At 40.2% G+C, this 27093-nt stretch overlaps 1 long non-coding RNA gene across 1 annotated transcript in view; it reads right to left on the bottom strand.

The window, feature by feature from the left end:
• The window catches only part of LOC114087492 (uncharacterized), a 79169-nt gene that overhangs the window by 47042 nt on the left and 5034 nt on the right, over positions 1–27093 (bottom strand). Inside the window, exon 2 of the long non-coding RNA XR_003581834.2 lies at positions 6315–6438. This is a non-coding gene — a long non-coding RNA (uncharacterized lncRNA). The remainder of the gene's footprint in view (positions 1–6314; positions 6439–27093) is intronic.

Raw genomic sequence — 27093 nt, 5'->3', positions numbered from 1 at the left:
GATGCCTTGGGCATGGTCCCAGGGCCGCTTCTACAGGTTTTTTTTTTTTTTTTTTTAGAGCAGTGCTTTTCAAATGATCAATGTTACGGGACCTTTTTTCTTCTTTCAATCTTCAATATATTATGAACCAGTGTTTTTATAAAGTACAATAAAATAAATTACAACTCCCACTCCCTAAGTGGGGGCTGCACATAGTAACTTCCTTCAAAGATTATAGTCTGGAAGGGGAAGATAAATTTACAGCAGAGCACACTGACGAACACTGCCTCAGCCAGATGACCAAGGGCAATGTCAACAGTGATAAGTCACGTCAATAGCATGTGGCTTTGATATGATGAGATAAAAAAATGACATTTCTGGTCTTCCTCCCCCAAACCCAGAAGCCCAGTTTAATCATGGGAATGATAGATTTCAATTGAAAAATACCCTACAAAACACCTGACCAAAAATTCTCGAATCTATCAAAGTGGCCAAAACCAAGAAAAGTCTGAGAAATTGTCACAACCAAGAGGAGCCAAGGGACAAGACAACTAAAGGGACAAGACAACTAAACAGGATTCTGCTAGAGAAAAAGGACATTAAGTTAAAAACTAAGGATATGTGAATAAAGGATGAACTTAGTTACTAATACTGTATCGATATTGGTTCACTAATTGTAACAAATGTACCATCCTATGAAATATATTGATTATAGGAGAAGTGTAGTGTCAGGCATGTGGGAAATCTCTGTACTACCTCCTCCACGTTCCTTCAGTCTAAGGCTCTCCCAAGCTATTTCGACTCCACTCCTCCATGTTTCTGTAAATCTAAAAACTGTCCCAAAAATAAAGTTTATTATGAAAAATAAAATAAAGTATGCACAAAAGAATTCTTAAAGGCATACAAAATATAAATGTAGATGTTTTTTATTACTAACCTCAATCTGTTAAATTCTGTTCAATTGCTCTGTCAAATGGTTATAAAAGTTTGTAGGCATTTACTGTTGTTTTCAATGCATCTAATGTCACAAAACAGTAGTAAGAGGCTCTCAGAGGGGCATCCATCTGATGACTACATTCAAGGAGATGGAATTAGAGGATTAGATCTCCTCTATTCCTTCAGAGATGGCCTCTGGGATGCCTTGATGAGAGCTTACCTTTTGCCAAAACCAGCAGGTGCTCAGAACCAAATGCCCAGAACCAAGCCCTTCTGATAATAACACATGATCCCCACTGTCTAGTAGCTATTTTTTCCCCAAATCTCCTGTCTCTAGGCTTTTTTCTTCCTTCCTTCCTTCTTTCCTTTCTTTTCTTTTTTCTTTTATTTCTTCTTCTCTCTTTCCTTCTTCTCTCCTTCTTCCTCATCTTCTTCTTCTTCTTTATCTTCATCTTCTTCTTTTTTTCTTTTTCCTTTCTTTCTTTTTCAGTGCAGAACTAGGAAAGGGAGAAACTAACCATAAAAATAATGCTGTGTTCAGGCTGTCATAGATGGTCCGCAAGCCAGGGTGGTGAGTGTTCCTTTTCTCTCTTCCATTTGAACCCCCAGGAAACCAAGAGAAAAGCCTCTGTGCCAGGAGATCGATGGAGTCACAACCCAGCTGTGGAGCAGGAACCACAGGGCTGTCTGCAGGCCATGAAGTGTCATAGTAGAGACAGGGCACAGTATGAAAGAAGACACAACCCAGATGCGGAAGTTGGTAAAATGATTAGAAAGCAAGCCTTCCAAGGAGTAAGGAAGAAAAAAAGTAGCAGTTGAAAAACAGATGGCAGCAACCTGTCCCATCGAATTCACTTTAAGACATGAGTGGTAGGTTTCGAAACAACCAGGGAGACAATTATATGGCTCAGAGGGCCAGAGATGATTCAGTTACTTGTGGGTCTTGGAAAGCCTGGAACTGATGCCTATAGCAGAGGCTCCAGGAAACAGGAAACACATGCAGCAAAGGCCAATAGGGAGTTTGAAACAAGAACACATGCCACCACTCAGCCACTGTGAATTATAAAGGACAGTTAAATATTGGAATTTGGGGGTGATTTAAATATCAGAATGCTTATTCATGTGTCATCCATATTATCTCTTATTAATTAAATATTATTTCTATTAACTAAACTTTTATTTCAATAACTCTGTGAGCCACCTTGATCTACATATTTGATCTATATTCCAGAAATTTTCAGAGATGCGTTAGTGTAGACAGCAGGCTCTGCCCTGCTCTGAGTTGCTCCATGATGTATAGAACAGTTTTCAGACGGTGCTTCTTCCTAAGTTACTCTATGAAGGAGTAGTTTGCTATGAGTTACTCCATTTTGAGTATAAATGCCAAGGTAGAATGACTCTATATCTTGTTTGTACCAGTGAATAGCCACCATCTGCCCAGCATAGCCATAGGCAAAAAATGAAAAATAAAGCATGCTAATCAAAATGACCACCTGTGAACTTACCAACTTACTCATAAAGCCCATGGATGCATGGGCGTATCCACCCCATATAAGAAAAAAACAGACCACCAAATGAAACAACCCCCTCACCTGAGACCTACCAAAGAAGAAATATAGATGGCAAACACGGTGCTCCAGGAGGAGCATCCCAAGACTGGACACAGTAATTCCCTGACCCATCACCTGGTCATTCGTCATGAGCATTGCCCGGGAAAATCACTACAGCGACAAACATTCATTTCTGTCCCTGGGCTCCCGCCCCTGACAACCCCACAAAGCTCACTCCAAGCTGATACTTTGAAACTATAATACATCTGGACCTCGGCCTAGAATAATTTCCATGCTTTGACAGCTCTGAGCCATGAATAAATTCCTAGACTGGTTCTTAATCTTATCTGACCACCTACAGTGTCTCTACATTCCTGTCTGCTCTCTGCCTTTACATTCTGTTCAGCCTCCTGAACCCTCTGGCACCTTAATACTTTCTTAGTGTGTGTGTGTCACACACACACACACACACACACACACACAAACATATACACACATATACATAGCTGAATATGTATATGTATGTTATATATGTATGTGTGTATATATTATATGTGTATATATACACATATATGTGTATATATATATATATATATATATATATATATATATATATATATATTTAGTTGTATAAAGTGTGATGTTTGACTTGAGTGTTATCTACAGATATTCGTAGTTAAGATTAAAATAAAAGAACTTGTGATGGTCCAGCTTATGACTACCAGGTGGCCCAAAACGTGTTCAGTGAATTGCAACTGTTAAAAATAGTATCACTTGTGAATTTATTGTTATTCAATAAATTCTGACTATGGAAAGACACAAATATGTCACAGAAAGACACAAATGTGTTTGATCTATATTAATGGCATAGTTCACCACAGTCAGCAAAAGTAATATTCCACAAGAGTGAAGTGTTAGTCATGGTATGCAAATTGCTCCAATAATCTCAAGCTCTAAATTTCAGTGACTTCAACACATCAAATGTGTTTTGATGTAGGTCAGCGATAGGGGCTCTGCTCCAGGTCCTTCAGGAACCAGGCTCCTCCTATGTTGTGACTCCTCCATCTTAAACAGAAACCAGCGGGCGAGTCTAGGGAGTAGAGAATGGAGAAAGCCTACCTGCTCTTACCTGCTTTGGCCCAGAAATAACATTCTGCTTTTATTCACATCCCCTACTGGCAAGAACTGGTCACATGACCTCACTAGCTACCAGTGGGCTAGGAAATAGTTTGACTAAGTGCCCAGGAAGAAGCAATAGGTTGGGTGAGCTCTGAGACTGCCAGAAATAATTACAAGAGGAACTCAGACAGCTGCCTGGGCATGTTGCTCGTCAGTGGCTTCCTACATCTTCGAGAAGAAACTACGCAGAAAACATGGGCACTGTCTAGACAGCATTCTTATTAGCACTTGAATCAGTGCCCCACCCATTAGCATGTATTCATAGGATTAAAAATGTGGGTTCTAGAGTTGACTGACTTCATTCAAATCTGGGTTCTGCAACTTGCCTCCTATTTCTCATTTCACAGGGCTGTAATGAGATAATTCTTATAAAACTCTCAACAGTGTCCAGCATGTAAAAACTTTTTAACATTTGTTAATACTTCCTATGTGCCAGGGGTACCTTCAGGGCTTTATGTTAATAAATAAACAACACTCAGTAAGAACTGTTTTCTTGTGCATGTATGGACATTTCATAATGAATGCCACTATTACATATAATCACAATGCACCAGTTAAAATTTTTTTTCTAAAGAAAAAGAAATCTTGAGGGGTTATTCAGTGCAAAGTCATACAAATAGCAAATGTAAGACAAGAAAACTTGGTACCCAAAATGTTCTGGCTTCAGAGCTCAATCTCTCTACACTGTGATCACTCAACTCTCAATAAACATTTCCTTTTGTTATTGCTATTTAGTGCCATATTGATATATAATTGGCTTATAATAACCTGGAGTTTCTTAAATTTGCCAATCTGATAAGTTCTCTCTCATACACAGACATGCACACATATCTATGAAACTGTCACCACAACCAGGATCATGAATATTGAATTTAACTTACGCGTTGCGTGTATCAATAATTCATTCCTTTTCATTGCCAAGTTTTTCCATTGTATGGATAGACCACAATTTGCTTAACCATTCATCTACTGATGGACATTTGGGTTGTTTCTAGTTTTTTTGGTTTTTGTTTGTTTGTGTGTTTGTTTTTACTATTACAATAAAGCTTCTCTGGATAATCGTATTCAAATCTTTGAATACACATATATTTTGATTCCTCTTCAAAAAAGCCTAAGAGTAAAATGTCTGGGTTATGTGGTGACTATAACTTTAGCTCTTTAAGAAATGGCCGCACTGTTTTCTGAAGTGATTGGAGCCCTTTTCACATCCATTAGCAGCGTAAATGTTCTGGTTTCTCCACATCTTTGACTTGCCTTGGTCATTCTTTATCCTAACAGATGTGCAATGGTATCTCACTGTGGTTTAAAAATCATCCCTAAAGAATTATTATATTGAAAATTTTAATGTACTTACTTGCCATCTATATTTCTTTTTTGAAAGTGTCTGTTTCAATTTTTTGGATCATTTTTTAATTTGGTTGCTTTCTTATTACTGAGTTACAGTAGTTCCTCATTTCTTACACAATCTTATTAGATAGGTGATTTTAAAATATTTCTTTCCAAAATATAGCCAAACTTCATTCTGTTAACACTGTTTTGTAAAAAAGTAAAAGCTACTAATTTGGGGTGAAATTTAATTTATATTTTTTCTTGCATGAATTATGCTTTTTGTATGAATTTTATGAAACTTTTGCCTAATTTTTAACTTTTGTCATCATTTTCTCTTAGGTTTCCTTCTAGAAATTTTATATTTTTTAATTTTACCTGCAGATGTATGGTCCATTTTGGATTTGTATATGTTGCCAGATTTTACTCAAAGAGTTTTGTTTTGTTTTGTTTTTGCATCTTGATGTCCAGCTGTTTCAGCACTAATTGCTAAAAAGACCATCTTTTTTCCACTGACTTGCTTTCAAAGTTTTATCAAATATCAACTGATGGTACAGGTGTGGATTTATTTTTCCATTATATGTATATACTTATCTATCTTGACACCATTACCACACTATCTTGATTGCTGCTATTTTTATGATAAGTCTTAAAATTAGGTATGATTCCTCCAACTTTGTTCTTTTTAAGTTGTTTTGACTATGTTAAATGGTTCGTTCACTTCTATATAAAGTTTAACATCAGCTTCTCAATATCTAAAAACAAAAACCTACTGGGATTTTGGTTGGGAATGCCTTAAAACTATACATTGATTTAGGAAGAATTGATGTCTTAACCATGTAAATTCTTCCAGTCCAAGAATTCAGCAAGTCTCTCCATTTTTTTTTTTAGATCTTTAATTTCTTTTAGCAACCTTTAGTGGCTTGTCCTTTCATCCATGTGCCAACTACCTTCCATAACTTGCTTGCCTTGATTCGCTTCCTGAGACCTTCAGGTAGCTGCTCTTTGCATTCTTCATCTGTGGCCAGACTGGTAGCAACTTAGCGATCCCAGGAACAAAAATAGGTATGTGTGTTTTGAAATAACAATTAGGCATAAAACATTTAGGTGCGTGAATTAATTTCTTGTATTAATGTTTTTCACAACAAGATTTAGAGGAGCAAGAGAACACAAGAGAGCTTAGAAGAAGAGGGTTAATGTTCTGAAAGTGGAGAAGATACAGAAGGGAAGCTGAGCCACCGAAGACAACTGAATTTTGCATGAGGTTGACTCTGGACCAAATCTGACCAAAGTAAAGAAGGTCATGGTTAACGAAGAGGAGAGCTATGTGGCCATGCTCAGTACCTTCTGTTTGCCCCCAGGTCTGCTCTCCACTTTCTCCACCTTGGCCTGGCAGCTGATCTGTATGCACCACATCAAGAGCTCCTTGTGCCTCAGGCTTCCCTTAGGGTTCAACCAGTAGGGATACCTGCAGGAGATGAAAAGGAGGCAAGAAATTGAGATCAGGATCCTTCCTCCTCCCCCAAGATCTTTCCCTGGTAGGTTTTTGTGGGTTGAACAAATCTCTCCATCAAAGGTCACAGTGCCTCTGCAAAAACTCTCTAGGTTCTGGCAAACACTCTTCCTCTTCCCCCTTCTGGCTTAGAGTTGGAAATGGCTCCCTACTGGGGTACTGCAACATCCCTAGTCGCTTTTCCTAAATCCTGCACACACCTTTGTAAACAGTCCCTTTATTAAACTCTTTCCAGCATGAGTGCACCATCTGTTTCCTGCCAGGATCCTGATGAATTGAGCACTCAGAAAAATAACTTTAACAGGTCTTTAGAAACAGCGGATGGTAAAGCACCAGCCACAGTCAAGCACGGGAGGAGAACTCAAATACCTCCAAAAATAATAACTTGCAAATTTCTTTCCCATGTGTTGTCTAATTTAATGCTAACAGCACTCTGATTGAGTATGTATTGATATTCTTTACATTATAGACATGTCAAAACTGAGGGTCTAAGATGGAAAGGGGTCACTGGGATCCCATGATCTTCTTTAGGTTATAAATACCATGACCTTCCCACTATTCCCTGACCTGCCCTAAATGCAAAATGATAAATGCAAAAATGCAGAGCTCTCCAGCTTCTGGTGCAGCCAGGACATTTTTAAAGTCCTTGAAGCCCAAGGAGGGAGTGAGAGCCCTTCCCAACTTTACTCTCTGTAAAAATCCAAATGCTAGGGAAATTGAACCTGACAAACTAAACCAGTTCAGAGATCTGAGTTTATTGTTCTGGGACCCCTCTTACATTTACTTAAAAGAAGCTATTTCAAAGAAACTACAAGTTATAGTGTGTATAGCTCACTTAAATATTCCTTTAATATCACCACATGACTCTCCAGGAGCTCCCAAGATTCACTTTGTATGAAGCTTTTCTAGTCTCCTGATTCAGAAAGAAGATGGCAAGAGGATCCAACATGGCAGCGAGAGGGGAGGCAGCGCTTTCAGTACCTCCTCAACAACGGGATCAGAGAGACGCATGGATACGCTTAGATTAGACCTGCTGAGAAACTCCTAGCAAAATTCCACTAAAGAGAGACCGGCCGGGAATTGGAAGGATTTTTGGAGGTGACAGTCTGCGCTAGACGAGTGAATCTCCGCCACGCAGCGCAGAGGTCCAGACCCGCCAGCCGCTGCCCGCGCGACTCGGCGACTGCCGGCTGTCTGCACGCGGCCCCCGCGTCAGGGCGGATAGCCTCCGAGGCGCAGCGCAGCAGGAGCGGTGCAGGGACTCTAGGAAGAGGTCTCTCGCCAAGCCTTCATGAAATAGCAAACCGGGAGCTGAAACCAACCAGAGACAGACCAGTCCCACCCCTCCCTTCGGACACGCCGGCAAGGAGCCTGGGGCCCGCCATAGCAGAGTGGTGACATCACCAGAGTTCCGCCAACAGAATTCCTTCCCAGCGGAATCCACATTAGCAGGTGTGTGACTCCCACCCCCTCCAGATACAAGCAGCCAGGAAACCACCGGGGGCGTGTCTGTAGGGAAGCAGAGGGGATTCCAGATCCCCACCTCCCCTTAACACCAGCGGCGACACCCAAGATCTTAGCCACCAGTTTCTGGGGGCGTGCCCACCAAAGGGGTCCGGAAAAATTAAACTGTTGGTTCCCAGATCACCCCACCACAGCTCTGGGGCTTAATTGAATGACAGAGAGGGTGTTCATCGTTCGGGATATAGGACACGCGGTGGGGCTGCAAGTGTAATCAGATCCTTGGGGAACCGCCTCTGGTGAACAGGACCTGGCTGGCTGGCTGGGAGGAGGAACAGGGGGAGGGGCCGGATAAGTGAAAGGGCTCTGGACTAACAGGATTGAGAGACTCCCAGGAGCCACCGTACAGGGATTTCTGTCAGCACATAGAGGGCAGAAGCTCGGCTCAGAGGGCACAGCTCCGCCTATTGGAAGAGAAGAAAATGGGATTCAGCCATAGAACAGGGGATGCCAGCATGACAGAGATCTGATGTCATCGGAGAGCGGCCGAGGAGAAAACTTCATCAGTGCCAGCGGCGACGGAAACACTTGGTCCCCTGGTAGGGAGGGTGAGTCACAGATACCCGAGTCTCTCTCGCTTTGTCGTCGAGCCAGAGGGGAGGAGCGGGGCCGCCGCCCGCGCCCGCAAGGTAGGCAGACCTGCGACCAACCTGCAGATCAGGCCCAGCGGTCTGCAGGCGTGGTAGGAGGGGCAGGGCAGAGCCACCGCCCGCGCCAGCAAGGTAAGCAGACCTGCAACAGACCGGTGGATCAGGCCCAGCGGCCTGCCAGCGTGGTACACACTTCACCCCAACTGGAGTAGGGGCAGAGCAGAGCCTTCACCCGCGCCCAGATCAGGCCCAGCGGCCCGCCTGTGTGGTGGTCAAGTGACCCCAACTGGAGTGGGGGCGGAGCGGAACTGACACCCGTGCCCGCAAGGTGGGCAGACAGGCGACCAACCTGCAGATCAGGCCTAGCGGTCCCCGGGCGTGGTAGGAGGGGCAGGGCAGAGCCTTCGCCCCCACCTGCAAGGTAGGCAGACCTGCGACAGAACGGCGGATCAGGCCCAGGGGTCCGCGGGCGTGGTAGACACCTCACTCCAATTGGAGGAGGGGCAGAGCAGAGTCCCCGCCCGCACCTGCAAGGGAGACTTTTCAACTATGCAAGAGCAATATAAATATATAGGGGGGGAAAAATTTTCAAAAACACAACAGTTTCACCAAGAAGAAAGAAACGCAAGCAGTATGAAAAGACAAGGAAATAAAGGACTACAAGCAATGCAGGTCAGCTCAACTTTAGAAGAGGTAACAGCTGCAGCAGATGGAATGTCAGATAAAGAATTCAGGATATATATGCTTCAGATGATCTGGAGTATCAAGGAAGAAATTAGACAGCAAAATCAGACAATGAAAGATCACTTCGACAAGGAATTACACAAACAAATCCAGGAAGCAAAGGATCAACTATACAGGGAGATAGAGGTTATAAAAAACAAACAAACAGAAATCCTAGAAATGCAGGAAGCAATAAACCAACTTAAAAACTCAATTGAGAGTACTACCAGCAGAGTAGAACACTTAGAAGATAGAACATCAGACAATGAAGACAAAGTATTTCAACTTGAAAAGAACATAGACAGCTCAGCAAGACTGTTAAGAAACCATGAGCAGAACATCCAAGAAATATGGGATAACATTAAGAGACCAAACTTAAGAGTCATTGGGATACAGGAAGGTATAGAACTCCATACCAAAGGAATGAGCAATTTATTCAATGAAATAATACGAGAAAACTTCCCAGACTTGAAGAATGAGACAGAATCCCAAATTCTAGAAGCCTACAGGACGCCGAATGTGCAAAATCATAAGAGATCCACACCTAGACACATTATAATGAAGATGCCCAACATACAGAATAAGGAGAGAATTTTAAAAGCTACAAGAGAAAGGAAGCAGATTACATTTAGGGGCAAGGCAATCAGGATAACAGCTGATCTTTCAACACAGACTCTGAAAGCTAGAAGATCCTGGAATAACATATTTCAAACACTGAAAGATAATGGGTTCCAACCAAGAATTGTGTATCCAGCGAAATTAAGCTTCAGGATGGAAGATGAAATTAAAACCTTCCACGACAAACAAAAGTTAAAAGAATATGCAGCTAGAAAACCATCTCTTCAAAACATCCTCGGCAAAACATTACAGGAAGAGGAAATGGAAAATAACAATGAAAACCAACAGTGGGAGGTAGGACAGTAAAGGGGGGGGGAATAATCAAAGAGGAAAACAAACCATGTTTAGTAACATAAATAAACAAATATGGCTGGAACAACAACCCATATCTCAATAATAACCCTAAATGTTAATGGCTTAAACTCACCAATTAAGAGACACAGGCTAGTAGAATGGATCTCAAAACAAGACCCAACAATATGCTGCCTACAGGAGACGCATTTGATAGGAAAAGACATACATAGGCTGAAGGTGAAAGGTTGGGAAAAATCATATCACTCATATGGACTTCGGAAACAAGCAGGAGTGTCCATACTCATATCAAATAAAATAGATTTCAAGCCAAAGTTAATCAAAAGGGATAAAGAGGGACACTACATACTGCTTAAGGGAACCATACACCAACAAGACATAACAATTATAAATATATATGCCCCAAACAATGGTGCAGCTATGTTCATCAAACAAACTCTTCTCAAGTTCAAGAGTCTAATAGACCACCATACAATAATCATGGGAGACTTCAACACACCTCTCTCGCCACTGGACAGATCTTCCAAACAAAAGTTGAATAAGGAAACTATAGAACTCAATAACACAATTAATAACCTAGACTTAATTGACATATATAGAATATACCACCCAACATCAAGCAGTTACACTTTTTTCTCAGCAGCACATGGATCCTTCTCAAAAATAGATCATATATTATGTCACAGGGCAACTCTTAGACAATATAAAGGAGTAGAGATAATACCATGCATCCTATCTGATCATAATGGAATGAAACTGAAAATCAACGATAAAAGAAGGAAGGAAAAAGCATACATCACTTGGAGAATGAACAATAGGTTACTGAATGATCAATGGGTTATAGAAGACATCAAGGAGGAAATTAAAAAATTCTTAGAGATTAATGAAAACACAGACACAACATATCGGAATCTGTGGGACACATTGAAAGCAGTTCTAAGAGGAAAATTCATTGCTTGGAGTTCATTCCTTAAAAAAAGAAAAAACCAACAAATAAATGATCTCATGCTTCATCTCAAAATCCTAGAAAAAGAAGAGCAAAACAACAGCAAAAGAAGTAGAAGGCAAGAAATAATTAAAATCAGAGCTGAAATTAATGAAATTGAAACAAAAGAAACAATTGAAAAAATTGACAAAACTAAAAGTTGGTTCTTTGAAAAAATAAACAAAATCGACAGACCCTTAGCCATGCTAGCGAAGAGAAGAAGAGAGAGAACTCAAATTACTAGCATACGAGATGAAAAAGGCAATATCACAACAGACACTTCAGAAATACAGAAGATAATCAAAAATTATTTTGAAATCTATACTCCAATAAATTAGAAGATAGTGAAGGCATCGATAAATTTCTGAAGTCATATGATCTGCCCAGATTGAGTCAGGAGGATATAGACAACCTAAACAGACCAATATCAATCGAGGAAATAGAAGAAACCATCAAAAGACTACCAACTAAGAAAAGCCCAGGACCGGATGGGTATACAGCAGAATTTTACAAAACCTTTAAAGAGGAACTAATACCAATACTTTTCAAGCTACTTCAGGAAATAGAAAAAGAGGGAGAACTTCCAAATTCATTCTACGAGGCCAACATCACCCTGATACCTAAACCAGACAAAGACACTTCAAAGAAAGAAAACTACAGACCAATATCTCTAATGCACCTAGATGCAAAAATCCTCAATAAAATTCTGGCGAATCGGATACAAAAACATATCAAAAAAATTGTGCACCATGATCAAGTAGGATTCATCCCTGGGATGCAAGGCTGGTTCAATATACGGAAATCAATAAATGTTATTCACCACATCAATAGACTTAAAAATAAGAACCATATGATCATCTCGATAGATGCGGAAAAAGCATTCGACAAAGTACAGCATCCCTTTATGTTCAAAACTCTAGAAAAACTAGGGATAACAGGAACATACCTCAATATTGTAAAAGCAATCTATGCTAAGCCTCAGGCTAGCATCATTCTGAATGGAGAAAAATTGAAGGCATTCCCTCTAAAATCTGGAACAAGACAGGGATGCCCTCTCTCTCCACTTCTGTTCAACATAGTTCTCGAAACACTGGCCACAGCAATTAGACAGACGAAAGAAATTAAAGGCATAAAAATAGGAAAATAAGAACTTAAATTATCACTATTTGCAGATGATATGATTCTATACCTAGCAGACCCAAAAGGCTCTACAAAGAAACTATTAGAGCTAATAAATGAATTCAGCAAAGTGGCAGGATATAAAATCAACACGCATAAATCAAAGGCATTCCTGTATATCAGCGACAAATCCTCTGAAATGGAAATGAGGACAACCACTTCATTCACAATATCTTCAAAAAAAATAAAATACTTGGGAATCAACCTAACAAAAGAGGTGAAAGACTTATACAATGAAAACTACAGAACCCTAAAGAGAGAAATAGAAGAAGATCTTAGAAGATGGAAAAATATACCCTGTTCATGGATAGGCAGAACTAACATCATCAAAATGGCGATATTACCAAAAGTTCTCTATAGGTTTAATGCAATGCCAATCAAAATCCCAAAGGCATTTCTTGTAGATATAGAGAAAGCAATCATGAAATTCATATGGAAAAATAAAAGACCTAGAATAGCAAAAACAATGCTAAGCAGGAAGTGTGAATCAGGCGGTATAGCGATACCAGACTTCAAACTATACTACAGAGCAATAGTAACAAAAACAGCATGGTACTGGTACCAAAACAGGCGGGTGGACCAATGGTACAGAATAGAGGACACAGAAACCAATCCACAAAACTACAACTATCTTATATTTGATAAAGGGGCTAAAAGCATGCAATGGAGGAAGGATAGCATCTTCAACAAATGGTGCTGGGAAAACTGGAAATCCATATGCAACAAAATGAAACTGAATCCCTTTCTCTCGCCATGCACAAAAGTTAATTCAAAATGGATCAAGGAGCTTGATATCAAATCAGAGACGCGCCGTCTGATAGAAGAAAAAGTTGGCTACGATCTACATACTGTGGGGTCGGGCTCCAAATTCCTCAATAGGACACCCATAGCACAAAAGTTAATAACTAGAATCAACAAATGGGACTTACTCAAACTAAAAAGTTTTTTCTCAGCTAAAGAAACAATAAGAGAGGTAAATAGAGAGCCTACATCCTGGGAACAAATCTTTACTCCTCACACTTCAGATAGAGCCCTAATATCCAGAGTATACAAAGAACTCCAAAAATTAGACAATAAGATAACAAATAACCCAATCAACAAATGGGCCAAGGACCTGAACAGACACTTCTCAGAGGAGGACATACAATCAATCAACAAGTACATGAAAAAATGCTCACCATCTCTAGCAGTCAGAGAAATGCAAATCAAAACCACCCTAAGATACCATCTCACTCCAGTAAGATTGGCAGCCATTATGAAGTAAAACAACAACAAGTGCTGGCGAGGATGTGGGGAAAAGGGTACACTTGTACATTGCTGGTGGGACTGCAAATTGGTGCAGCCAATTTGGAAAGCAGTATGGAGATTTCTTGGAAAGCTGGGAATGGAGCCACCATTTGACCCAGCTATTCCCCTTCTTGGTCTATTCCCTAAAGACCTAAAAAGAGCATGCTACAGGGACACTGCTACTTCGATGTTCATAGCAGCTCAATTCACAATAGCAAGACTGTGGAACCAACCCAGATGCCCTTCAATAGACGAATGGATTAAAAAAATGTGGCATTTATACACAAAGGAGTATTACTCTGCATTAAAAAATGACAAAATCATAGAATTTGCAGGGAAATGGATGGCACTAGAGCAGATTATGCTAAGTGAATCTAGCCAATCCCTAAAAAACAAATGCCAAATGTCTTCTTTGATATAAGGAGAGTAACTAAGAACAGAGTAGGGACGAAGAGCATGAGAAGAAGATTAACATTAAACAGAGATGAGACGTGGGAGGGAAAGGGAGAGAAAAGGGAAATTGCATGGAATTGGAAGGAGACCCTCAGGGTTATACAAAAGAACATACAAGAGGAAATGAGGGGAAAGGGAAAAATAATACAAGGGGGAGAAATGAAGGTCAGTAGAGGGGGTAGAGAGAGAAGAGGGGAGGGGAGGGGAGGGGAGGGGGGATAGTAGAGGATAGGAAAGGTAGCAGAAAACGACAGTCACTAGTATGGCAATATGTAAATCAATGGATGTGTAATTGATGTGATTCTGCAATCTGTATATGGGCTAAAAATGGGAGTTCATAACCCACTTGAAGCAAAGTGTGAAAGATGATATATCAAGAACTATGTAATGTTTTGAACAACCAACAATTAAAAAAAAAATAAAATAAAATAGTTACAAAAAAAAAAAAAGAAAGAAGATGGCAGAATAGGTGAGACCTCTGGCTCTGAAGACAGGCTTTGTTTCACACTTATTAGTAGCAACATCATAGGCAAACTGTATAACTTCTCTGATCCTCCATTTCCTCATCCATATGATGGGAATAATAGTACCTATATCACAATGTTAAATAAATAGGTAATTTACCAAAGGGCCTGACTTGCCATAATCACTAAATAAAATGCACCCAATATTAATATCCAGATTCAAATTCACAGCAAAGATTCACCTTGCTATAAAATTGCATGTAAATATTAAAATTTCTCAAAAACCTTTTTAAGTATATATTAAAGCTCCCCAATTCACAATTTAGAAAGAAAAATTAAGCCCTCAGTGTAACCACCATTGCTCCCATTTCCATTTTAATTAGAGAGAGAGAGAGAGAGAGAGAGAGAGAGAGAGAGAGAGAGACTTCAAAAGTTGCTGGCCATCTAAATAAACCTTGTCATTTCCTAAAATAAGCCCTATGTACCACCATGTATAAAATGTAAAAGAAAGCTAAATGCTCAGTTTAATTTATAGTTTCTTACCTATTATTTTCCATTTCCTGTTTTAAAGCTATAGATATCCCTTAAATTGTAGCAAAAATTATTATTGTCACTGAATGCCTAATCTAGAGGACACTTAATCTCCCAGTGAACTACAAAGGGGCATGTTTTTAAATTAGGGCTATAATGACTTGGGAGGCTGAGATAGGGGGATCACAAGTTCAATGCCAGCATCAAGCAACTTAATGAGGGCACATAAGCAACTTAGTGAGACCCTGTCTCAAAATTATATAAACACACACACACACACACACACACATATATAATGAGCTAGTGAAATGACTCAGTGGTTAGATACCCCTGGGTTCAATCCCTAATACCAATAAATAAATAAACAGGGCTATGTTGGTGGCCCTGCACCTTGTTCTGACCTTACCACTCAGTGTGATCTCTTTCTGCAGATGAAATTGCTCTTGTAAGCAGTTTTGGATCCATATTTTGACCATGGAAGGCATTCTAAAAACATTTATGGAATGATTGATTTATCAAAAAAGGGAAATGTTTTAATAGTCTTTGGCCATCTTCCACAGGGAGACCAGAGATGCCCAGTTTAAAGTCTTTTTAACATTTGAAATATTTCATCCCCAAATTCCATTCTATCCTCACATGCTCAAGCTCAAGGTCACTGAGCCACCCTTCAAGACTTGCCTATAGGCAGCTTTGGGCGACCTGCTTCTCAGGTACTGGCATCAAGGCATAAGCATGGCTCTTGGTCATCCTGCAGTTCTGGATCCAAGGCCAAAGTCTTTCTCTCCCAAGAATCAGTACCCAATTAATGTCCCTCACACATTGCTATAGAAATAACCATGAAATCAATGCTATAATCAAATATTTCATTATTTTTGTTTGTTAGTTGCCTCCTTCATAACCAATCTGTGTTCTGAAAAGTTAGAAGAAGTAAGTTGCAGTGGTTAAGATTTTGTGCAAATGGTCTCCCATATGAACAGCAAGACCCCAAAACTATATACTTGTGACAAATTTTATCAGTTGAAACACATAATCTAAACCACTATGACTTTCAGCACCCCGAGACTTAGTTGATCTAAGGTATTTCTGGGGAAAAACCATTGGATTTTAATGTAAAATGTTACAAGAACTTCAGTGACTCTGAAGACAGATATTTAATCTTCCCTTCATAGCACCACAGGCCTGTAGGAGAGACAGAAGTCTTGGTACAACCAGTATCAAGATTACTAAACTGTTGGACAAACTGCTTACAGCGAAAACCAAATTTCAGATTTCAGGAACCAAAATAGCCCATCACTGTGGCTACTGTTATCTCAGGTACCCCCACCTCGGGGCTGGGTCTCATTAATAGAGAGGAAGCGACTGAGTGGTGCTGCTCAGGCTTGTGAGCCATAAGCTTGGAAGCCAGGAGGTCTGCAGATACGCAGAGCAGCTGAAAAGCAAGCTACCTGCTGCCCAGTAGGGAGCTCAGCAGCACCCCACCCCACCCCCACAAGCTAAACATCAGCAGATGGGCTACACAGGGTGGCTCCAGCTCCCTCTGCCACAGTGCCTCCAACTGTCTCCATCAGTAGACACACCTCCCTGGCCCTGACCACTGGGAGGTGTCACAGAGAGAGTAGGTGGGGCTCTCATGCTCTCTACATACAGGAGGCTCTTTCAAGGGCTGCTTCCTCTGCTTTGTAAACCACCACCGGAAATTGGAAAAAATCAAAGCTTTGCAGCAATGATAAGAGCACTGAGAAGAAGCAGATTTCCTGAGGTTGGAAAGGAAAGGTCATTGGAAGATATTTTTCTCACTGGCCCGCCTGTGTTTTCTTAGGCCCAGCAAATCCAAGGCTCGTCTCTCCCTATCTGAGGCTCTCCAGAAAACTGAGGGCAGGCAGCTGCCCAGGGGTCCAGAGAGCTTGCTGCCTAAGATGTATGGCCGTGAATCCAAGAAAGGGATCCGAAACCCTCAAGAAGGTGTGTAATATTTTTGTTGAATCAAATCGTGGTTTTGTAAGGGGAAAAAAGACACACATAAAAGTCCATTTAATGTTTGGCAAAAGGAGAAGGGGGAAAAAAAAAGAAGGGCTTTCTGTGTTCAGTGCAAACTCACTTCAAGGGAGCTGTAGATCAAATTACCAGCCTGTGACATGTGGAGATTGGCTGGGCAGCGGGTTAACGGTAACTCAAATTCCAATGCTTCTGGACTATTCCCGAGCCCATAAACTACACAGAAAATGATCCTGTTTGCTGAATTTTCAGTTGCAACAGCTGCTATAACAACTCAGAGAATTTTAATATGTATATACAGGCCTGGTGAGTAACCACTTCAAATACTCTGTGACGGGGTCCCCTCCTTCCTGTCGGTCCTTTTAGCTGGAGGTAATAGAGCTGCTTTGAGGGACCCAGAAAAGGGACCAAGCACGGGTGCATGTTCAAGGGGGTCACACGAGGAGTAGAACTAGAACTGGAATTCCAAGTGGAGGATCCACAGGAGGGAAATACATACATATAAATAAACATACAATAAACATATTGCTGTCCTACTTTTATTATGTAAAAAGTGAATGTTTTTTTTTTAATATGTATAAACCTCATACATCGTCATGATGAAGACACGCCATATGATAAATAATTCTCAAATGAGTTTGGAATTTACCAGATGAGTGTGCAATTTACTAGGAAGTGAAAATACAAGTGGGATCATGGAGCCAGCAGACAAGGTTTCTTGGGACATGGATTTGTGGACCTCTTGTAATAAATCAAGGGAATAAAGGATGAAGCCCAATTTGTGGTGTCCTGGAGCAAGATTGCAACTGCCAGACAATCCAGGGAAGGACATGTTCCGTTGGTTGGTTGGAACAGGGTTTTACAGTGTTTGACTATGAATGCCTCTAAGAGGAGAACACACAGTAACCGCCTCAGCCCTTGATCATACACCACTGATTCATACATCCACAGGCCTGATCCTTAAGACATTTGAGTTTCCAATATCTGCTGTCTCAGCCTATCCTTTCACATTCTGATAAGGAAGTCGAAAGTCAAAATAATGTTGGTGAGTGAAAATGTAGAGAACCATGCTGCAAATCAGTGAAACAAATTAATGGGATTGCATAATCTTGAGTAGCACTCCAGTGGTCTGTTAGTTTGCTGGGGCTACCATAACCAGGTATCACAGATTGGGTGTTTTAAACAACAGAAATGTATTTTCTCACAATTATGGAGGCTGGGATTCCAAGATCAAGATGTTGGCAGGGCCTCTCTGCTTGCCTTGCTGATGGCCCTCCCTTCCCTGTGTCCTTGCATGGTCCTTCCTCTATGTGTATCTGTGTCCTAATCTCCTCCCTCTATAAATACCCCAGACCTAATTTACCTTAATTATCTCTTTAAAGTCTTTATCTTCAAATAGAGTCCCATTCTGAAGTACTGGGGTACAGGTGTCAACATATGAATTTGAGGGGACACAATTCATGAAGTCCATCACAGATGGCCATTAGGCTACTATTCTTCCAGAGTTTGCATTTTACATGCTGTCTCATGGCATACCTGTATTGATTCGGAAATTCCTGCAATTTTCCAGACATTTGCATTGCTCTTTGTATTTCTGTAACTGTTGTTTTCATGATTATTTCCAGGTTATTTATTTTCACAATTATTTCAATGAATAGATGAGAGGAAAGTGAATCTTTTCATTTTAGGTGATTTAGTAATTTCTTTTTTAATGTATTTATTTATTTTTTTTTAAGAGAGAGGAGAGAGAGAGAATTTTTTAACATTTATTTCTTTTTTAGTTATTGGCGGACACAACATCTTTGTTTGTATGTGGTGCTGAGGATCGAACCCGGGCCGCACGCATGCCAGGCGAGCGCGCTATCGCTTGAGCCACATCCCCAGCCCATGATTTAGTAATTTCTGAGAAAGATGTTAACCTGCAGTTTTCCTAGTTACATATGAGTTTTTTGGAGAGCCAAAATTGAAGGGGTGGGTTAAGTGAGAAGGACGCTGGTCAGATGACCAGAGAGAGCACCTGCACCTGAAAGTCAAGGTTGATAAATGCACTGTTTCTTCCCACCCACCACCCTCCAGACCAAAGCCATGACTTGGCTTCATAAAAAGGCCCTGAGAAAAATGTAAAATAAGATCATAACAATGAAACATGTTACATTAAAAATATAGAAAAGAGATACTAATATAAATAAAAGAACTCAAGTAATCAACAAAAGGTTAAAAACAACCAGGGGGAGGGAGGAGGGAGGGAAAGAGGAAAGACTAGGGCATAATATTGGCAAAATCTCATCATATATCATGTGCATGTACAAATATGTAACAACAGATCCCACCATTATGTAAAACTATAATACACCAATAAAAATATGAAGAAAAAGGTTAAAAACAGATAAAGGAAAATCTTTGTAATGAAATTGTGTATACCTACAGAAAAATTGAAGAATATTAAAGCCAATGCCTATATCTCTTTTCTATAGACTCAATAACGGTTGATATTTTGCCATATTTACTTTATCCATCACCCTCTTGTATGGCCTAAGGATACTCTCCTACAAAACTTTTATGTCATTATCACACATAAGAAGACATATTCCAACAGTATGTAAATTTTCACAACTGTCTTAAGAATATCTTTGCTAGTTGTGATTTGTTCTGTTTTAGAACCAGCCTCTAATCGTGGTTCAAAATTACTTGTGGTTAATTACCTGTGGTCTCTTTTAATTTAGAACATTCATACCCCTATCTTTTTATTTTTCCCCCAAAATGGTGGCTCTTTCCTGGATTTGTCTGAATGTGTCCTTGTGCTATTGTTTAACTTTTCTTTATCTCCTGTATGAAAGGAAGAACTTTAGAAGATTAAAGAATATACAAAAAAATTAAACCTAAGGCATAATAAAAGAAAATAACTATGATGTGTTATTAAGCAAGTAAAATACAAAAATTTTAAAAAAAGAACTGAAAGTCAATGTCTGTGGGGGATTGGTTTCAGGAACCAATCAGGCAAAATCTTCAGAAGCTTGTATGTAGATACTCAGTCCCTTATATAAAATAGTGTACTATTTGCATTAACCTGTGCTAACCCCAGCTCTCCTAGAATGAGGGGCCCCCGAGTCAAGTCCAGTCTCCCCGACCAAGTGGCCATGGGCCTGCACCTATGCAGCAAGCCATTTGTGCAGGACACCTTCATTTTGTTCTCATCTGCAAGATAGGGAGTGAAACAAAACTATTTGGAAAATATTTTTCAATTCCAGAAGTCTTTGACTGTTCTTAGGTTCAGGTTTTATTGTTCGTCCATTTATTTATTCATTTACTCATTTCTCCAGTTGAATTTCCCAGTGTTTTGGTCATGTCTCACTAGGTCAGACTTGGCTTAAGAGATGGAGGCACGGATCTTTTTCTTTTTAAGAGAATTTTATTTATTTATTAGAGAATTTTATTTATTTATTAGTTTTTCGGCAGACAAAACATCTTTTGTTTGTATGTGGTGCTGAGATCAAACCCAGGCCGCACGCATGCCAGGGGAGCGCGCTACCGCTTGAGCCACATCCCCAGCCCCCCTGTTTGCATTCTGAGGACTGTTTTCCTCTGTTCTTCTACATATGGTTATAAAACCAAACAATGAAAAACACCTACATGATTTCCCCTTTTCAAATAAAGACCAAATTAAAATCCCTGAGCCAGTAAAACTCTCTGTTGAACCTATACATAATTCACAATGTTGTCACCCAGGAGGGGGAGATGGGGCAAGTACCCTGGAAAAGCCCACAAGGCAGATGCTGACAGACAGGTGAGCGTCTGAGAACTTGCACACATGTAGATACTCCACTGCTAAGGAGTGACATCAGCTATTTACAGCAAAGGACACATAGCCAGGTGAAAATTTTGGAAAGACAGAGATTGGATCGTTCTAAGTGCTAGCCCTTAGAAGAAAAGAAAGACATGCACTTCTACATGCCTAGGGGCTGCACCGTAACCAAATAGGCATTCTTTTAGAAGAAGTGGAATTTGCAGGTCTAAGAAAATCAATGTTTTTCGAGGCTTTTCTGCATAGCAAAAGAAAATCTCCACATAGAAATTCTGGAATTGCTTCCAAATATAAAAGCATGGAAGTTATTCCCTTCTCTCCTACACCTGGACATCTTTCTCCACTAATACCTACCATTTCCTCCCAAACTTCATCCCTCTCCTTTCCCATTGCTAACCTGTTAAGATAGAGCATCACAGAGCAACATTCTGGGGATCAATCCACAACCTTGCAATCCACTTGTTTAAAAAAAAAAAAAAACTTTGAATAAATGCACCCTGGCTTCAAGTTTCTCCAAATGCTTTCATCCAGACATTCTGAAGACCTGATTGCAATGCTATCTGAAGAAAGAAAATGATCTAGCTGGAATATCAACAGCTATATGACTATCACTAGCAGCAAGAGAGGTACACAATAAAAAGGAGGGCCTCACAGGAGTTGAGAAGCACAGGTTGGAGAAGCCCAAGTCAGCTCTACTATTCAAAAGGTTCCTCAGCCCTCTCCAGCCAGAGGGTCTGGTCAGCAGTCCACTCAACCCCAAGTGCTCTGTGGTGCTTTCCTTTCTTCCATCCATTTCTCTACCTGGGATGGAAGAGTTCCAGGGACGTCTCCAGCTCCCAAACATTACACAGAATCCGAATTCTTGTTCCTTCACTAAACTGTGCTTATGCAGTTTATTTTACTTTCCATACCAGCTCTCTTGAACTTAAAGGTTAATTAAGTAGGAGCAGGAGTAATCCATTGACTAGAATTTTTTAACAAGATAACCAGCTAGATAGAGATCTTGTCAATCATTTCTGTTCAACACAAATAATCTCTCATTGGCACTATTTTTTAATCAGTGCTCTTCAACGTTTATTAACCTAATAATCAATAAATGAACTGATATTCTGCTTACCCAAGAAAATACCTGATTTTATGACTAAAGTAAAAGGGTTGGGTTCTTGGAAAATGTTTCTAAAGGAAAATTCCATGTGTTTTCTGAGTCAACAATAAGAAAATTTCAGCAATCACAATTTAAATTGTAATTTCCCTGAAATTACAATGTACAAATAACGTGTGCTTTAGGGGGAAAACCTGTTTTAAACAAAAACCAACTACACTACATTTGCAAAAGATATTTGCCCGTATTTTTACGTTCTCTTTGTTGTTCACTTTGCTCAGTTTTTCTCCTGTCTCTCAAATGTTCCTTCTGGGACCCTTCTCCTTTCTCCTAAAGTGTATTCTCAGGAAGTTCCTTTCCTGAAACACTTTGGGAAGCAAAGGCTCTCAGCTTTTGTGTGTTTCAAATTGTCTTTATTTGCTTTCATTGATGAAGATAGTTTCCCTGGGTATAGAAACCTCTGGCTGATAGTTCCTTTTGTTCAGTGTCTTCTAAAGGAGTAATTTAAATCAGGAATTGATGGTTCATTTACTGAGGAAAACGCCTTCCTGGCTATTGAAGGACAAGAAATGGGAGGCCTCCTGGGGTCAATTTGGTTGTACTAAGACAAATCCAGGGGAGACGAATCCCCCTCACATTGAGCTGAAGGGAATTTGTATTTCTAAGGGCAGCCTGAAAAAGAATGAATATGCATGTGTGAATGAGGTAAGACGATGACATGAAGAAGTTCTACATAAAGAGAGAACTTCAAAAAAAAAACATGATAGACAATGGATTAGGACCCTAATCAGTGAAATTAAGAATGGCTCATAAGTTTCTAGGAAATTCTCACCGATGTAATTGTATAAGAAAAAATTAACCTTACCCAAAAGAGAGATTCTGCCTTTGCCCTCTGCTATTAGAAGGTAATGTCTCAGCTCCTGGTGTGTCTTGCCTGAAGGGAGTGTCTTTGCTTACATGGGGGATTTGGCCACCAGAGAGACTAACTAGTTAGGATGTTAGAATCTAACTAGTTAGGATGGATGGAGGCGATACCTCTGTTCCCACCTGCAGAGAAACTGCAGATACAGGGAGTTAGCCCCAACCTCAGGAAGGTCCTGGAGACTATAAGTCAGCCATGATCAAGCTCCAGTAAAATTCTAGACACCAAAGTCTCACCAACCTTCTCTGACAATGTGGTCAGGAGGAGAGAACCCAAGCCGTAGCTAACCTGGAGCTACTCGACTGGACCCCTCCTGCACTGTGCCCTAAGCATCTCTTCCTTTGGCTGTTGTCAATCTGGATCCCATCCCTGTAATAAACCATGAGTGGTGCTTTCAGTCAATTCTGTGGCTCCTTCTAGCAACTTATTAAGCCAGAGCGTGGTGTGGTGTCAGAAATGAGAGCAACCTGTGGGGCTGCTCCCTCAGCCCTTGAAGTTTGGTGAACTCCTCTTTAATTACTTCACACTACTTTCCAAACCCTCAGAAAAGTCAGCTTCACACCACCATCTACATTAGCAGCACTTTGGGGAAATAAAGGAAAAGAAGAGAAATCCAGCACGGAAGGCAGAGCCAGAACAAGTCCCCAGCCCTGCATCCCCACGAAGAAACCTGGTGGAAGTCCTGGGCGAGGCTCTGGCTCTTTGGACAAACATGGGAGTACGACTCATGCCTTTTTATTTAATTAAAGAGCAATCCTTCAACCTTCCCACTCCACCCCCTATAAAACTAGAGGATTTGGAGACTTCCAGGGGAATAGATTATTAGGTTGTAATAAAACCAGGCATAATAATATATAAAAGTCTAAATTTCTGCTTTTAGTGAACCTTAAATTCTTAAATAAAATACAGAAATATTTTTTAACTATGCAGAGCTTGGTGCACAATAGATATTAAATTGATGTTTTTGAACAAGGGAAAGTAAATGACTAAATATATGAAAACTTCAGTTTATTCCCAATAACAAGAACTTATTAAGAAGGACATGAATAACTAAATTAGATAATTCACAAAAGCCCAGTCTATACATTTTAGTAGCTAGCCTCGAATTTCTTCCAGAAGTTATAACTAGAGGGCCAAACTGGCAGTAAAAATAACTGGCTTACAGGCCTGGTGGTGCACGCCCATAATCCCAGCAACTCAGGAGGCTGAAGCAGAAGAATCAAAAGTTAAAGGCCAACTCAGCAACTTAGCAAGGCACTAAGCAACTTAGCAAGACCCTGTCTCAAAACAAAAAATAAAAGTGGCCAGAAATGTGGCTCAGTGGTTGAGCACCCTTGGGTTCAATTCGTAGTTCCAAATACATAAATAAATAACTGGCCTAAGTTTCACCTCTTTGGCCTGCACTGGAACTACCAATTAACATAAGATGCCCAAATGCCCTTTGGACCATCCAAGGGCAAAATAAAGAGTCAGATAGTCCACAAATAGGATTTTCATACCCTGTTCTTCTAAACATGTTAGATGAATGGTACACAATTAAAGTTGTACTGAAATTTTTCATCCCATCCTAAGCTATTACTGCCTCACACAACATCTGTGACATCTTTGACGAGGGCCACAGGTGGTTGGCTCTAGCTAGTATATCAGGAATATAATCTGAGTTGTCATCATCTTTAACACATTTCAGCAATGACAAATTATCTGAATCCTAAGCAACCATGTAATACCAAGCTGCATGCTGTGACATTCTTTGGTTTTATGTTCTTAATTTATTTGCCACTAATGGAGATCTTTCATTTCCCAGTGGAAGCAAATCATCTGAGGCTTCCACATACTTTGCTGTTCTTGCGGCATCTCAAAGCTGGATAGGTGCAAATAAAACTGGGTTCACTTTTCTCTTCTATTGCTCAGTTCAATGGAGACAGAGCCAGCACTGAAGAGTACAGGACTACTGATTTCACTGTGGAAGCCTAAGAAACTTGGAGAAAAGGCTAGTGCTCCAAAATCAAAAGGGTATGATAACCTACTGTTAAAATCCAGAAGGTTCTACCAGGTGTTGGGAGTAGAGAACTCCTGGAAAGAAGCCAAACAAAGCAAGTTTAATTAGCAGAGACTACTGGATTGCGTGTAAAACAAACCAGAAATTCCAAAGGGAAATTTCTATAAATATCCAAGTCCTTAAAACTGTGCATCACACTTTGACCCAATAATTCCAGTTCTAGGGCTTTATCCTAAGAAATAATCATAGATGTATACAAACACTTACCTGCAAGGTTGTTGTCACAGAATTGATTATAGAGAGCAGCAAAATAAATAAACAAACAACCAAAGTGTCCGTTATTGGGAACCGATTACTTTTGACACACAAGATTATGGTGAAATCACTAAATACGTTATAATAAAAAGAAAAATATATTTACCATAATTAAATGGAAAACAATATAAAACAGCATGTAAAATGTGCTCACATTTATAATTAGAAAGAGAGAGAACATACAACCCATACAGATGCCAAAATTTAAGTGATTATCTGAATGAGAGTAATTATAAGTATTTTTTATGGTCAGCTTTGTATCCAGTTATGTTGTTAATTTTGCAGAAAGAAAAAAAGTTGTTTTTTAAAGAAAAAAAAATCTTGAGAACAAGCCAGAGGTGTTCGTTAGGCTTTTTTTAACTGCAATAGGCAGAGCTGTCTGGTTACCTCAAATTATGATGGAATTTATTGTATGTATGCACCGGATAATAAGGCGTCACAATAAAAAGTCAAGGGAACAAGAACAGGAATGTCTTGGAGCACCCAGGAAGTTGCTCAGCTGGGCCTGCAGAAAGCCAATTGGAGGGTCCCCTATAGAGTTCAATCTAAGGAGAGGTTACCTCGCTGCCCCTCTGCTGACTCCTATTCCCTGTCTCCGTTTCTAACACTCTTGAAGCAACCTATCACGCACCTTGTTCTCCACTCTGCTTATCTTCCCTCCTCTGTGAAGTGAGATTCGCCTACACTTGACTGATTTATTCAGATTCTCAGAGATCCAGTGGCCTCACGGGGTCTTGGTTATGTCTATTAATTGGCTGCCCCATCCAGGACCTTGGCCATCCTGGGATCAGGTGACCACTTTCTGCTCTCAACAGCCATGGGGAGAGGAAAGTAAAATTATGGCTGCCTGTGAGCATGATAACTGAATAGTTTTCCTTAAAAGCTATGCAGGGCTGTGTGTCATGGCTCACACCTGTAATCCCAGCGGCTCAGGAGAATGAGGCAGGAGGATCGCAAGTTCAAAGCCAGCCCCAGCAAAGGCAAGGTGCTAAGCAAATCAGTGAGACCCTGTCTCTAAATAAAATACAGAATAGGGCTGGGGATGTGGCTCAGTGGTTAAGTGTTCCTAAGTTCAAACCCCAATGCCCCCCCCAAAAAAGCTCCGAGGGCTCTACATTAATGAAACCTACTTGATTTTCTTCAAAGCAAATTTTCACAAAGTTCTTTGAGCACAGGATCCTTTTTCCAAAACACCTATTACTACCAGTGAACCACAGGACCCAGTTTAAGGATTGCTGCTACAGAGCAAACTGTCAACACAGAAGGAAAGAAAAATTAACAATGACATTTCTTTCATTTTTCTATATCTGGATTCTTAGTATAAATCATTTGGTTAATTAAGACCTTTCAACTTCATCAGAGACATCACCATGAAAATATCTGACAAACCCAGATTCATTCTTTTTATCAGAATCAGGAGTAATTAACTCTATTAATAAAATAAAAGCAGCTTCCAATTATCAAGGTCCTCTTGTGGATAAAGAGCTTCTTAATCAAATAATAAGACTTGAAAATAAACTTGTAAAAATCAAATGTTGTTCAAGAGCTTATTAACTTCTACCCTGTGAATGGTTCAAAACATGATTAGGGGACGGAGGGCACTTGAAGCTTAGAGAGAGAGAGAGAGAGACCAAGACCAGGAAATGGAGAAAGTACAGAGCTAGAACACTCAAAGGGAGAGGCCCAGCCATCTACAGTCAGAAAAGAATCAGAGCAAAGGGGCCCAAGAAGTGGAGATGAGCAGCAAGTCCCCTGGGGTACAATTCTGAGGAGGTTGGTCGCTGGCCTCTTGGTATTCTGTGTGTCTATGTT

Source organism: Marmota flaviventris, chromosome 4, assembly GCF_047511675.1.
Source record: "Marmota flaviventris isolate mMarFla1 chromosome 4, mMarFla1.hap1, whole genome shotgun sequence".
Classification (NCBI taxonomy): domain Eukaryota; kingdom Metazoa; phylum Chordata; class Mammalia; order Rodentia; family Sciuridae; genus Marmota; species Marmota flaviventris.
This window is presented reverse-complemented; position numbering and strand designations above follow the sequence as displayed.